Source organism: Pinus tabuliformis, chromosome 1_1, assembly GCF_031772625.1.
Source record: "Pinus tabuliformis cultivar Carrire ecotype Pingquan chromosome 1_1, CPIR1, whole genome shotgun sequence".
Classification (NCBI taxonomy): domain Eukaryota; kingdom Viridiplantae; phylum Streptophyta; class Pinopsida; order Pinales; family Pinaceae; genus Pinus; species Pinus tabuliformis.
This window is the reverse complement of record NC_142297.1, coordinates 291,950,063-291,962,969: the sequence shown is the minus strand read 5'-3', so window position 1 is coordinate 291,962,969 and position 12,907 is coordinate 291,950,063.

The following is a 12,907-nucleotide window of genomic DNA, read 5'->3' as shown; positions in this document are numbered from 1 at the left end:
TTTTTTAGCAAATAATGGCTGTATAACTTTGACGGACTGATCAATTTGTATAATTGAAACATGGTTTTGAATCCGTACGATGGGAATATATAGAAGTTCGTAATATGGAGAACCGTACCATCACAATGTATAGATGTCTGTAATATAGGACTTGTTTGACTGGGTGACAATTTTGGTTATTTTCTTATTGAAATTTAGTAAATCCGAAACTGCGAGTATTTGAATATTTCTTTCAATGGTGAAAATATATTTAGTGTGCTCAAATTTTGTGAGTATTTGAAATTCTGAAACTTGATTATCTAATTTAGATTTCCAAAAATATTCACGGAATGAAAAACCATTTGAACCATTTAAAAAAATAAAAAAACTCATGGTAAATTTAGAGTAAACATCTGGCATGACAATGTTTTGTGTCTTTCTTATCGTTTAGTCAATTCACATTTTCTACCTCTACCAAATTCAAGTAGTTTTCATTTCCTTAGCGTATTCACTTATTTATCAATTTCCTTCCCTGAATCTTTGGTTCATCGTCATCTGGGGCCATTGAAATTGATAGCTGTTTCAATTCGACGGTAAAATACAAATTTTAAAAGAATCTCTAAAAATTTGCACATGGTTATCACGCAGATAAAATTAGCTAAAAATAAGTTATTTTGAGCCTAAGCGACAACTATAATCCTTAGTAGAAGGTAGGCACTAGTCAATCAATTTTATTTATTTACTAAATGCTCTTTTCAATTATCAATTAAATGAAATTAAGGTAACATAAAGTAATAAAGAAAATTTATTTACTAATTGCTCTTTTCAATTATCACTTACAAGAAATTAAAGTAAAATAAAGGTTATCCAATTTGTTATTTAAGTAATTTTTCTGTTTTTTAATTAAGATTATCTCTTTAGTACTACAATATAGTTTTACACGAGATGTTTCATTGTATTATTAGTCTATCTGTTGAGAAACCAAAGCAATACCACACATGAAGGGTTTTAAGATTCGAGACCAATATCACACATACAGAGTTTTAAGATTGAGAACGTCTTTTTTTTAAGCAATTTGGATGACCAAAAGAAAACATAATCTTTGAGTACATATATATAGGCATGAGAGCATAATTATGGGAGGTCTGGTTGACAAAGTAATTATGAGTAACCTTAAATTAAATGGAATTACCCATTAATAGTTGAAATACAAAATAAATCTTTGCAAAGACTGTTGGAAATAATACTGAGAGGGGGGTGAATCAGTATTATCAAATTTTTTTCAATATATCTTCCTTATTTATACTTTGAATAATTCTTCAAATATTGATCATCACTTTGTATGTCAGTATCATAAAATAATGAGCAGGAACAAGAAAAGCAAATAGTCACACAAAAGAAAACCAGATATAAGGTGGAAAACCAATGTGGGTGAAAACCACCTACTGCAATATGTCTCTATCTTCTTTTAATAAGAAACTCCTTTTACAATGATTTTGTACTAGTGCAGTGCTTTACCAGTACGCAGGCTACAACCTGCAGAGAGCTACAACCCTCTCTCGTTCTCCAGCTTCTCCTGGAAGGGAGCTACAACGCCCTTAGCTCTTGTACTAGCCAAGATACTAGTACGTAGGTGCTGGCCTACTGAAGGCTACTGTTGACACCTAATCCTCAGCGGTTGGGTAAACTAGAATGTGACCAATCATCAAGAAGATGAACTGATCAGTCAAAAATCTGTATATAAACAATAGTTACCTAATGAAATAATGAATCAGTCTTTTCTGCCAAGTCTGGAGTTACCCTGGCCTGACATGGTATCAGAGCGCAGGTCCCAGATTCCTTGTAACTCCTCTGTCCATAACGCATCTGCCTGAGCGTTTGTCTGGCCATAACGCATCTGCCTGAAAGTCTGTCTGGCCTGAACGTTTGTCTGGCCTGAACGTTAGACTCCATGCTCGCTGCCCAGAAATGATGGTGCACTGCACTACCTCTGTCGCTGCCCAGAGATGCGTTGGACCCAACGCTCATGATTGTTGAACGCTGCCTGATTGTGAACGTTGTTGAACGCTGCACGCTGCCTGATTGTGGACGCTGTTGAACGCTGCCTGACATTGACACACAGAAACCGTATATTCAGCATCAGCAAACGCATGGTGGTATGATTCATCGAGTTTTTTTTTTCTGGTCAATAGAGATGGAAACAATTTGTTTTAGTCTGCTCCGTTGAGAATGGTATCCGACCCTTTCATCTGTGGAAAATAATTTATTGTGACGGGGTTTATCGATCAAATCGGTGAGCTTTTACCGTTCCTTTCAACAGAAGCGAGGAATTCATACCAACTTATTATAGGAACGAGGCACTGAATTTGCACAGTTATTTAATTTTATGATTGTCGCTTCGCACCCCTCTTTAAAATAACTGTGTATGGTATGAGAGTCGCTTCACACAGCGGTTTAAATTAGTTTTATATTCCGCGATTTACCAAGTCATATTTCAATTGAAATTTAGAGATTTTCAGAGGAGCCGTCAGATCATTTGACAAATTACCAATGGAGTCCTTCACCTTCATTTTCATGGGGTACCTCGATATTGCAAATTCTGCAATCTAAATGTGTAATTCCAGAATTCGGACAAAATTCTTACGGGGATGAATAACTGCAATGGGATTCTGTTTTCTGCACAATTAGCTTATTCCATTTTGAATAGCCATTTTCTAAGAGAAGTAGATTAGCTAATGACATACTTGGAAAATTTTACTTTTACGGCCAAAATAGTCACGATTTGGCCTGTAGTCCCTGAATCTTCTGAAGAGACTGTTTACCTTGCTCATAAAGAAAAGCATTCTGCTCAAGATACTACAAGAGGAAGAGGTGGACGAAGAGGAAGAGGAAGATACTTCAGAGGCAGGGGGGCAGACATTTTCAAGGAGAAAAGGCAGATCTGCATTGCATTCGCTGCAAACGAAATGGATCACATGATGCTTCTACATGCAAGCTACCATGGGACAAAATTGAGCAGAGATGAAACCAGCAGAAAGGTAAAATTGATGATACAGACAAAGGTAAAGCACCTGAATCTGCTCACTATATTGAGGCACAATGTAACATTGGAGTAAATGAAGATTTATCTAATGCTTCACTTGCTTCTTCGAAAAATGATTGGTTGCTTGATTCAGGAGCAACCTGTCATATGACTCATAGAAAATATTTTTTTGAAGATTTCACTGACAATGTTGATGGAGCAGTATACTTTGCAGATTAGTCAAAAATCAAGCTATCAGGGCTTGGCACAATCAGGCTTAAACTGCCTGGTCTTCCAGACTTTCTTCTGGATCATGTTCTATATCTCCCACAGCTCAAAAGAAACTTGTTGTCCTTGGTCCACATCCGCCAGCAAGGTCACTCCATTCATATGTTTGATGGCAAGCTTGAGGTAAGAAAAGCATCTGACCACTCATTTGTCATGAGGGGAATAGAAGAGGAAAGACTTCTTAAACTACAAGGAACCTCTGCTCATGCACAAGATTTCTCATATATTTCTCATCATGAAGAAGGTACACTTTCGTCAAGTTTATTATGGCATGCTAGATTTGGACATTCAAACTATGATAGTCTCCACTTGTTGAAGAAAAATGGTGTTGTTGGTTTGCCTACAATTCCTAGAAAACATAAGCAATGTGATGCTTGCATTCTAGGAAAGCATAGCAAACAGTCTTTTCATGATTCACATTCAAGAGCACATAGAAAGCTTGAACTCATTCATTCAGATTTATGTGGTCCAATGCATGTTCCTTTTGCAAATGGAAATAAATATATCATGACATTTATTGATGATTACACCAGAATGTGTTGGGTTTATTTATTGAAGAACAAATCTGATGCTTTTCAAACATTCAAGAATTTTCATAAATGGATTGAAAATGATGCACAATCTCATATTGGGTCTATTCGCACTGATAATGGAAAAGAATATACATCAAATGAATTTGAAAACTATCTTCGTCAACATGGGATCAAACATCAAACAAATGTGCCTTATAATCCCCAACAAAATGGTGTAGCTGAAAGAATGAATAGAACAATCTTGAATATGGTACGATCCATGCTTTTCTTCAAAAATGTAAAGATAATGTTTTGGGCTGATGATGTTCTATGTGCTGCATATATAAAGAATAGATGTCCATCTAGTGCTATAAGAAACAAGACTCCTTATGAATTGTGGTATGGACATGTTCCTTCGGTAAAACATCTCAGGATTTTTGGTTCCACCTGTTATGCTTTAATACCAAAGGTACATATAAACAAACTTGGTGCTAGAAGTCGTAAGTGTATCTTCCTGGGGTATTCAAACACCTATAAAGCATATCGTCTCTATGATGAAGTAAATAAAAAGTTTTTTGTATCTAGAGATGTCATTTTTCTTGAATCATCCAAATCTGACAGTGTTGTTGAGCGGCAACTTGATCGCTTGGATAGATTCACAAAAACGAAATCATTTCAAGAGTTTGATAATCAGATTCCACATCTTGAAGGGGGGATTCCTATACTAGATCAACATGTGGAATCTTCTTCTGAAGAACAATCTCCCCTGCATGACACTCCAACAACGGATGATGCTTTAAGTGATGTAATTGATAGAATTGAGAGACTCAATCTTGATTCAGTCCCAACTCAATCAACAGATCAGCCTGGACAATCTCAGAAAGGTCCCCCAAAGTGGCTGACAAAGACACTTGAAAGTGTTCATCCTGATGAAATTGGAAAAACAGGAACCAGAAATTCAAATCGACAAAATGGAGGTGATGTAGATGACTCTAATTCACCTGTTGATATGGATGTTACTTATGATTGTGAATTGAACTTGTCTACAGATTTTGAACCAACTTCCTTCAAAGAAGCTGCTTCTCATGATGAATGGAAAGAAGCGATGCAAAAGGAGTATGGTGCTATCATAAAGAATGGCACTTGGAAGCTGGTTGATCCTCCATTTGGAACCAAACCAATTGGCTGCAAGTGGGTCTACAAGAACAAGTACAAAGCTTATGGCTCACTTGACAAGCACAAAGCTAGGCTTGTGTCAAAAGGTTTTGCATAGAAGGAAGGGGTTGATTATGAGGAAACTTTTGCCCCCACAGCAAAATGGGCCACCATCCGGACACTCTTTGCACTAGCTGCTCAGAACGGCTGGAAAGTCCATCAAATGGATGTAAAAACTGCATTCTTGAATGGAGATCTAAAAGAGAATGTTTTTATGTCCCAGCCTGAAGGATTTGCTGTGAAAGTACATGAACATAAAGTATGCAAACTTGTGAAGTCCTTGTATGGCCTCAAACAAGCACCACGAGCCTGGTATGAAAAACTAACTGAGCATCTTCTGAAACTCAACTTCAATCATTTTGATCTTGATGATGCAAATTTATTTGTCAAGAGAGTTGGCAAAACAGTTGTATATCTTGTGGTATATGTAGATGATCTTTTAATGAGAGGGAACAATGAAAGCTATATTGCATCCATAAAGAAAGAATTAGGAAAAAGTTTTGAAATGACTGATTTGGGCTATGTTCATTACTATCTTGGCATTGAAGTAACCCAACATCCAAAATCCATATTTCTTTCTCAAAAGAAATACATTGGAGATTTGTTAAACATATTTGGCATGACATAGTGCAATCCTCTTTCTACTCCAATGGAACAAAACTTGAAGCTCACATCTACTGAAGGAAAGGAATTTGAGGATGCAACAAAGTATAGACAGCTTGTAGGAAGTCTCATCTACCTCACTACTACCAGACCAAACATTTCATTTACTGTTGGAATCCTCTCCAGGTTTATGCAAAAGCCTTGTGAGGGACATTGGTCTGCTGCAAAAAGAGTTCTAAGGTACTTGAAGGGAACTCAAGACCTTGGAATCAAGTATACACAGGTGGACGACTTCAGCGTGATTGGATACTCTGATTCAGACTTCGATGGAGACAAAGAAACTGGGGTATCTACTTCAGGATATGCTATGAGTCTTGGATCAGGAGCTGTCTCTTGGAGATCACGCAAAAAATCAGTTCCAGCAGATTCCACAACAGAAGAAGAATACGTGGCAGCAGCTGAAGCAACGAAAGAAATTGTGTGGCTCAGGAAAATTCTTGAAGATTTGCAGGTAAAACAAGTACAATCAACTCTACTCATGATTGATAACACCTCTGCAATAAAGTTGGCCAAGAACCCAAAGTTCCATGATCGTACTAAGCACATCAATACTAAATATCATCTAATCCGACATCATGTTGAGGCCAAAACAATCCATCTCCGTCATTGTTCCACAAATGAACAAATTGCAGACATCTTCACCAAAGCGCTTGGAAGAGAAAAGCTTGAAAGATTCAGAATGATGCTTGGACTCACCAACATCCCTTCAGATTAAGGGGGGAATGTTGACACCTAATCCTCAGCGGTTGGGTAAACTGGAATGTGAACAGTCATCAAGAAGATGAACTGATCAGTCAAAAATCTGTATATAAACAATAGTTACCTAATGAAATAATGAATCAGTCTTTTCTGCCAAGTCTGGAGTTACCCTGGTCTGACAGCTACAACCTTCTCTTTCTTCCAGGGACCATGTTTCATAAATTTTCAGACTGGATCCATGAACATCAATCAATCATCAAGTATATCTGCATCAAACAATCTCCTTTCCCAATTAGCACTGAATCAAGTAAACACTTCTCTGACAGCTGTACCCAGAACACAGTAACAGTAACCACACACCAAATTCTGAACCCAGAATACTGCAGCAATAGACAGAGGCAGCTAGATCATAATTTAAAGATATACGCTACTTCAACAACCTGAAACCTGCGTGCAGATCTATAAAGGATAATTCCTTCTTTCAAATATTCAGACACTAATTAACCCGGATTGTCAGATTTATAGATCAAGCATGCGCCTCATATAACAAATCAAAATCATGCAAAGATATTATTATTCAAGCATAAATATTATGACCCATCAAAATAACTTATCCTTCTTTATGCGCTAAGGTTCCTCCTTCATTCGGATCCAGATCTGCACCATAACCCAATCACAAATATTTCAGATCTAGCACTTATTAGATATTCAATTCATTAGATGATGCTTTGCCAAATGGTCTCCTTCCTCTTTTATAGTCTTAGGCCTTCCACAATACTACGGGCCAAAACCATAATAACACAATACCACGGACCCAATACTTGGGATCAACACTTTTGGATGCAATACCACGGACCAAAACCATAGGATCAAAAACTGTCGGACTAATAACATGAACCAACCATGAAAGTGCATGAGATCAACACTTTTGGATGCAATACCATGGACCAAAACCATAGGATCAAAAACTGTCAGACTAATACCATGAGCCAACCATGAAAGTGCGTGAAATTTTCTCTTCATGAAAGGAACTTTTCTCTGCATGAAAGTGCGTGAATTTTTTCTCTACATGAAATAAACTTTTCTCTGCATAAAAGTGCGTGAACTTTTCTCTCCATGAAATAAACTTTTCTCTGCATAAAAGTGCGTGAACTTTTCTCTACATGAAATAAACTTTTCTCTGCATAAAAGAGCATGAACTTTTCTCTACATGAAATAAACTTTTCTCTGCATAAAAGTGCGTGAACTTTGTTGCACTATAATTTATCATCTGAGATGAGTGGGTTGCCATCAAGTACAACATATGTATCATAATGCCAACAATCTCCCCCTTTGGACTTGATGGCAACAACAACCAATCACTCTCCCCCTTTGACATCAAGGGCAAAGGGTTATGCTCCCCCTAAGAACATGCTCCCTCTGACTATAAACCAGATTTGAAAAGAAGAACCATAATCCATCAAACACCATAAATGACCATGAAAGAGATAGAGACGTATTGCAGCAATATTCAGACCAGCATCCATGATCTCCTTCTGTACTTCCTCCATAATGCCAACAATGCATGATATGCTCCCCCTGAACCTGTGCCATTCGATCTTTGACCAATCCGCAACCCAGCACATGTACGCATATACTTCAAATGAACCTTGCATACAACCAACAATCAGAAGAGATTCAACAACAAGATGATGCATCAACAACCCCCAGCTTTTGCCTGAGGTATTCAAAGGTCTCCCTAGGCAATGGTTTGGTGAGTATATCGGCAACCTGTTCCTTAGAAGGAACATACTCCAACTTGACCTTTTGTTCAAGCACTTGTTCCCGGAGAAAGTGATACTTGATTGGTATGTGCTTGGTTTTTGAGTGCATGACTGGGTTCTTTGAAATGTTGATTGCACTTGTATTATCACATAAGATGGAGATAGGTGGTGTACAAGTGATTTGAAAATCCTGCAGGGTCTGCATCATCCAAAGGAGTTGAGTGCAGCAAGATGAAGCAGCAACATATTCTGCTTCAGCTGTAGACAAGGCAATCAAACTTTGTTTCTTGCTGAACCAAGATACTAATCTGGAACCCATAAAGAATGCACCACCACTTGTGCTATTCCTGTCATCCACGCTTCCGGCCCAATCTGCATCAGTATAAGCATGAAGTGCGAGATCTGTATCTCTAGGATACCATAAGCCATAATTTTGAGTCCCTTGAAGATATTTGAAGATTCTCTTTACTGCCTGAAGATGAGTTTCCTTTGGATTTGCCTGAAATCTTCCAACTATTCCCACTGCATGCATGATGTCTGGGCGGGTACCTATCAAATAAAGTAGACTTCCAATCATAGATCTGTAGGTTGGTTGATGTACTACTGCTGATTCATCATTTGCACTGAGGCTACATCCTGTGACCATGGGTGTAGATACTGGTTTTTCATCTTCCATGCCAGATTTCTTCAAAATTTGCTTGAGATACTTGGTTTGAGACAAGAAGATCCCTCCTTCCTTTTGTTGGATTTGCAGGCCAAGAAAATATGTCAATTCTCCAAGCAAGGACATTTCGAATTCTTTCTGCATGACCAAGGCAAAGCTTTGACTCATAGATTCTTCATTGCTGCCAAAGATAATGTCATCTACATACACAACAAGTATTAGCAATTTGTCATTTTCAATTTTTATATAAAGATTGCTATCTGTTGATCCTTTTGAAAAACCTTGTTGATGAAGATATTTGTCCAAACGATAGTACCAAGCCCTTGGAGCTTGTTTAAGACCATAGAGAGCCTTTTTCAGTCTGCATACAAGATTTGAATCATTTCCAAGAATGAACCCATCTGGCTGCTCAATGTATACTTCTTCTTCTAAGTCTCCATTCAGAAAGGCTGATTTCACGTCCATTTGAAATACTTTGAACTTTTGAAAGCCTGAGAGAGCAAGGAACATTCAGATGGCCTCAAGTCTTGCAACAGGAGCAAAAGTCTCCTCAAAATCTATTCCTTCTTGCTGCGCATACCCTTTACAAACAAGTCTTGCCTTGTTTCTAATTACTTCCCCATTTTCATTCAACTTATTTTTGAAGACCCATTTTGTCCCTATAACATTCTTATCCTTTGGTCTAGGAAACAACTCCCAAGTGTTGTTCTTTTCGATCTTCTCAAGTTCTTCATCCATTGCTTTGACCCAACATTCATCTTTGCATGCCTCTTTTACATTTTGTGGTTCAGTGGAGGAGAGTAATGCCAAATAGCTTGAAGCTTCTGCAATTGTTCTTCTTGTGTGTACACCTTCTTCTTTCTGCCCCAAAATCTGAGATTCTGGATGATTCTTCTGAACGTATCGGGATAGAGTCTTCTCTTCTATCCTTATCTGTTCCTCTGGTGCTTCTTGAGGTTCTTCTTCTTCATCATTCTGCCTTTGAGGGTAGTCTTCATATTCTTCGATATTTTCATGATTTACTTGCCTAGGAATGTATCCCTTTTCATCAACCACTACATCAATGCTGTCAACAATTCTTCCAAGTCTTTTATTGTAGCACTTATATGCTTTGCTGTGTGGAGAATAACCAAGAATAAGGTCTTCATCTGCTCTAGGTTCAAGTTTGCCAAGTTGCTCATCAGTATTCTTAATATAGCATTTGCTCCCAAAGATTTTGAAGTGCTTTACCGAAGGAGTCTCACCATACCAGAGCTCATGAGGAGTTTGAGTGATGTTCACTTGGATATTTGTTTTGTTGAGAATAACAACGGCAGCATATGCGGCTTCACCCCAGAAAGTTGCGGGAGTTCCAGACTCATCCAGCATAGCACGAGCCATTTGTTGGACTGTTCTGTTCATCCTTTCCACCACTCCATTTTGCTGAGGAGTTATAGCTGTAGAGAATTCTCTTCTTATCCCATGTTCTTCACAGAAATCGAAAAATTCATTTGAGGTAAACTCCCCACCTCTGTCAGACCTGAGGCACTTAATTTTGTAACCTGATTCATTTTCAACCAAGGCTTTGAAGGATTTGAATTTCTCGAATGCTTCGTTTTTGTGCTTCATAAGTCCTAACCAAACAAACCTGGAGAAATCGTCAATGAATAATATCAAGTATTCTTCTCCTTGAGGTGTCCTTTTCCTAAATGGACCATATACATCTATATGGACTAGCTCAAGAGGCATGCTAGCTGATCCTTCCTTCTCTGGAAAGTTAGTTCTGGTTTGCTTTCCAAACTGACATGATTTGCATATGGTGTTGTCTGGAATTTTGATATCTGGAAGACCACGAACAGCCTGATATTTGCATGCTTTCCTTATTTGTGAAAATCTTAGATGCCCCAACCTCTGGTGCCATAACCAGTGTTCATCATCCTTTCTCAAATAGCATTGTTGTTATCCTTCTTCAAATATGTATAGATTATTTGGAGTTCTTCTACCTTTGATCACTGTTTCACCTGTATCAAGAGCACGAACACGATATCTGTTTGATCTAAATATCACCTCGGTTCCTTGATCACACATCTGGCTGACACTTAGAAGATTATGCTTCAATCCATCAACATACAAAACATTTCCAGCTTTGACCTTTTCTTTTAACTGAGCAATGCCTTTTCCTTTTATAGCTGCAGGAGTATCATTTCCAAAAGAAACTTTCTTTCCCTTTTCTAAAGAAAAATATGATTCAAGTTTTTCTTTATCACATGTCATATGTTTCGAACATCCACTGTCAATTAACCATAGATTTTCTTGTCCTTCTGCATAAAATGCTATCCCACATCTTTCTGTTTGTGGTTCCTTTATTCTCCATGTTCTGGTGCTTGAGGCTTGTTCCTTTGTCTGCTGAAACCTGCTCCTGCATTCAGAATCTTCATGACCAAAGTTATTGCAAATAGAACATTCAACTTCATTTTCAAGAGCCGAAAAGTTGTTATAGGTCCTTTTTGTAATCCCGATCATACTTCTTTGTTTTTGAGCTTCTCTAGTCATGATTGTTTTATATGCAACACATTGAGCTGCTTTGTGACCAAAGTTATGGCAAGAGAAACATTTCCCATTGAAGAAACTTCTGCGATTATCAAATCTACTGGCCAAATGATTTTAATTTCTATTGTCATCCATTCTTGAAGCAAATTGAGAAGATTTTACCTGTGGCTGGTTGTAGCTTTTGTTCATCCTTAAGACAGATTGCCCCTGGTTTACCTGATAGTCTTTGTTCGTTCTTGATGTAATTCGTCCCTGCTTTACCTGGTGATCTCCATTGTGCTTTTGCTCATTCCTTCTTGCTGCATCAAGATAACTCTTTGAGGTGGATGCTTGAGATGTTTCTCCATTATACCCCAGACCTGTCTTGTTTAGCGGAGAAAGTTGTACATTGATGATCTCATCCAGAGTTTCAGATCCTTTGACAAACTTAAGATTAATAGCCTTTGTTTTCTCAATTTCTTCTCTAAGGCCAACAATTTCACCTTCTAACTTTTCAAGATATTTTTCTTTTTCATCAATTTGAAATTGTAGATTATCAATGATCATATTCTTTTCTTCTATACATGTCTTAAGTCTAGAAATTGCATCGTAAAAACTATCCACATCTATAGCATCCATGTAATCATCATCTTCAAATGCCATTAAAAGTTTATAGTCATTACCTCGTTCATCTTCATCACTATTTGATAGACCATCACTGTCTTCATGAGTGTAGTAGCTTTTCATATTTGCATTCTCTTTCTTGTTCCATCTAGCAGGTTCCTTTCCTTTGTCAATCTTATCCTTATGAGGACATTTGGCAGCATAATGACCTACTCTTCCACAAGAAAAACATTTAAAAGGTAGCTTACCTCTGAACCTTCCAGTACCCCGTTGAAGATTTCTGACAAACTTTGATTCTTCTTCTTCTTCTGGTACGTGACTTGATTCATAGTAGTCTCCTTTTCCTGAAGCCTTAAAAGCAACTTCTCTCCTCTCTGATGGACCTCCTTTTCTCATTTCATAAGCAATTAGAATTCTGTGTAGCTGAGACATAGTAAGAGTTTGTAGATTTTCCTTTTCTTCTATTGCAGATACTTTAGATTCAAACTTGGGGGACAATGATCTTAGGACTTTTTCAACCACAACAGCCTCTTTTATTTCTTCACCCAAGTTTTTCATACAATTAACAATCTCATCTACCCGAAGGAAATAGTTAGCCACACTTTCATCATTATACATTCTGAGATTCTCATACTGAATCCTGAGGGTTTGAAGTTTTGCACGTTTTACCTATTCATCTCCTTCGTAGCTCAAAACAATCTTGTCCCATATTTCTTTTGCAGATTTATATTGCATAACCTTCACGAATTCAGATTGAGATAGACATCCTAGAAGAGTACTAACCGCCTTTGCATTTGTTTCATATTTCTTCTTCTCAGCTGAATCTGTAGGAAGAGCTGATGGAAAAGTATACCCTGTTTCTATAATGTCCCATACTTCTGTACCCAAAGATTGAATATAGGCAGTAACTCTTACCTTCCAATATACGAAGTTTGTCCCATCAAAAATCGGTGGCCTGATTGATGCTTCC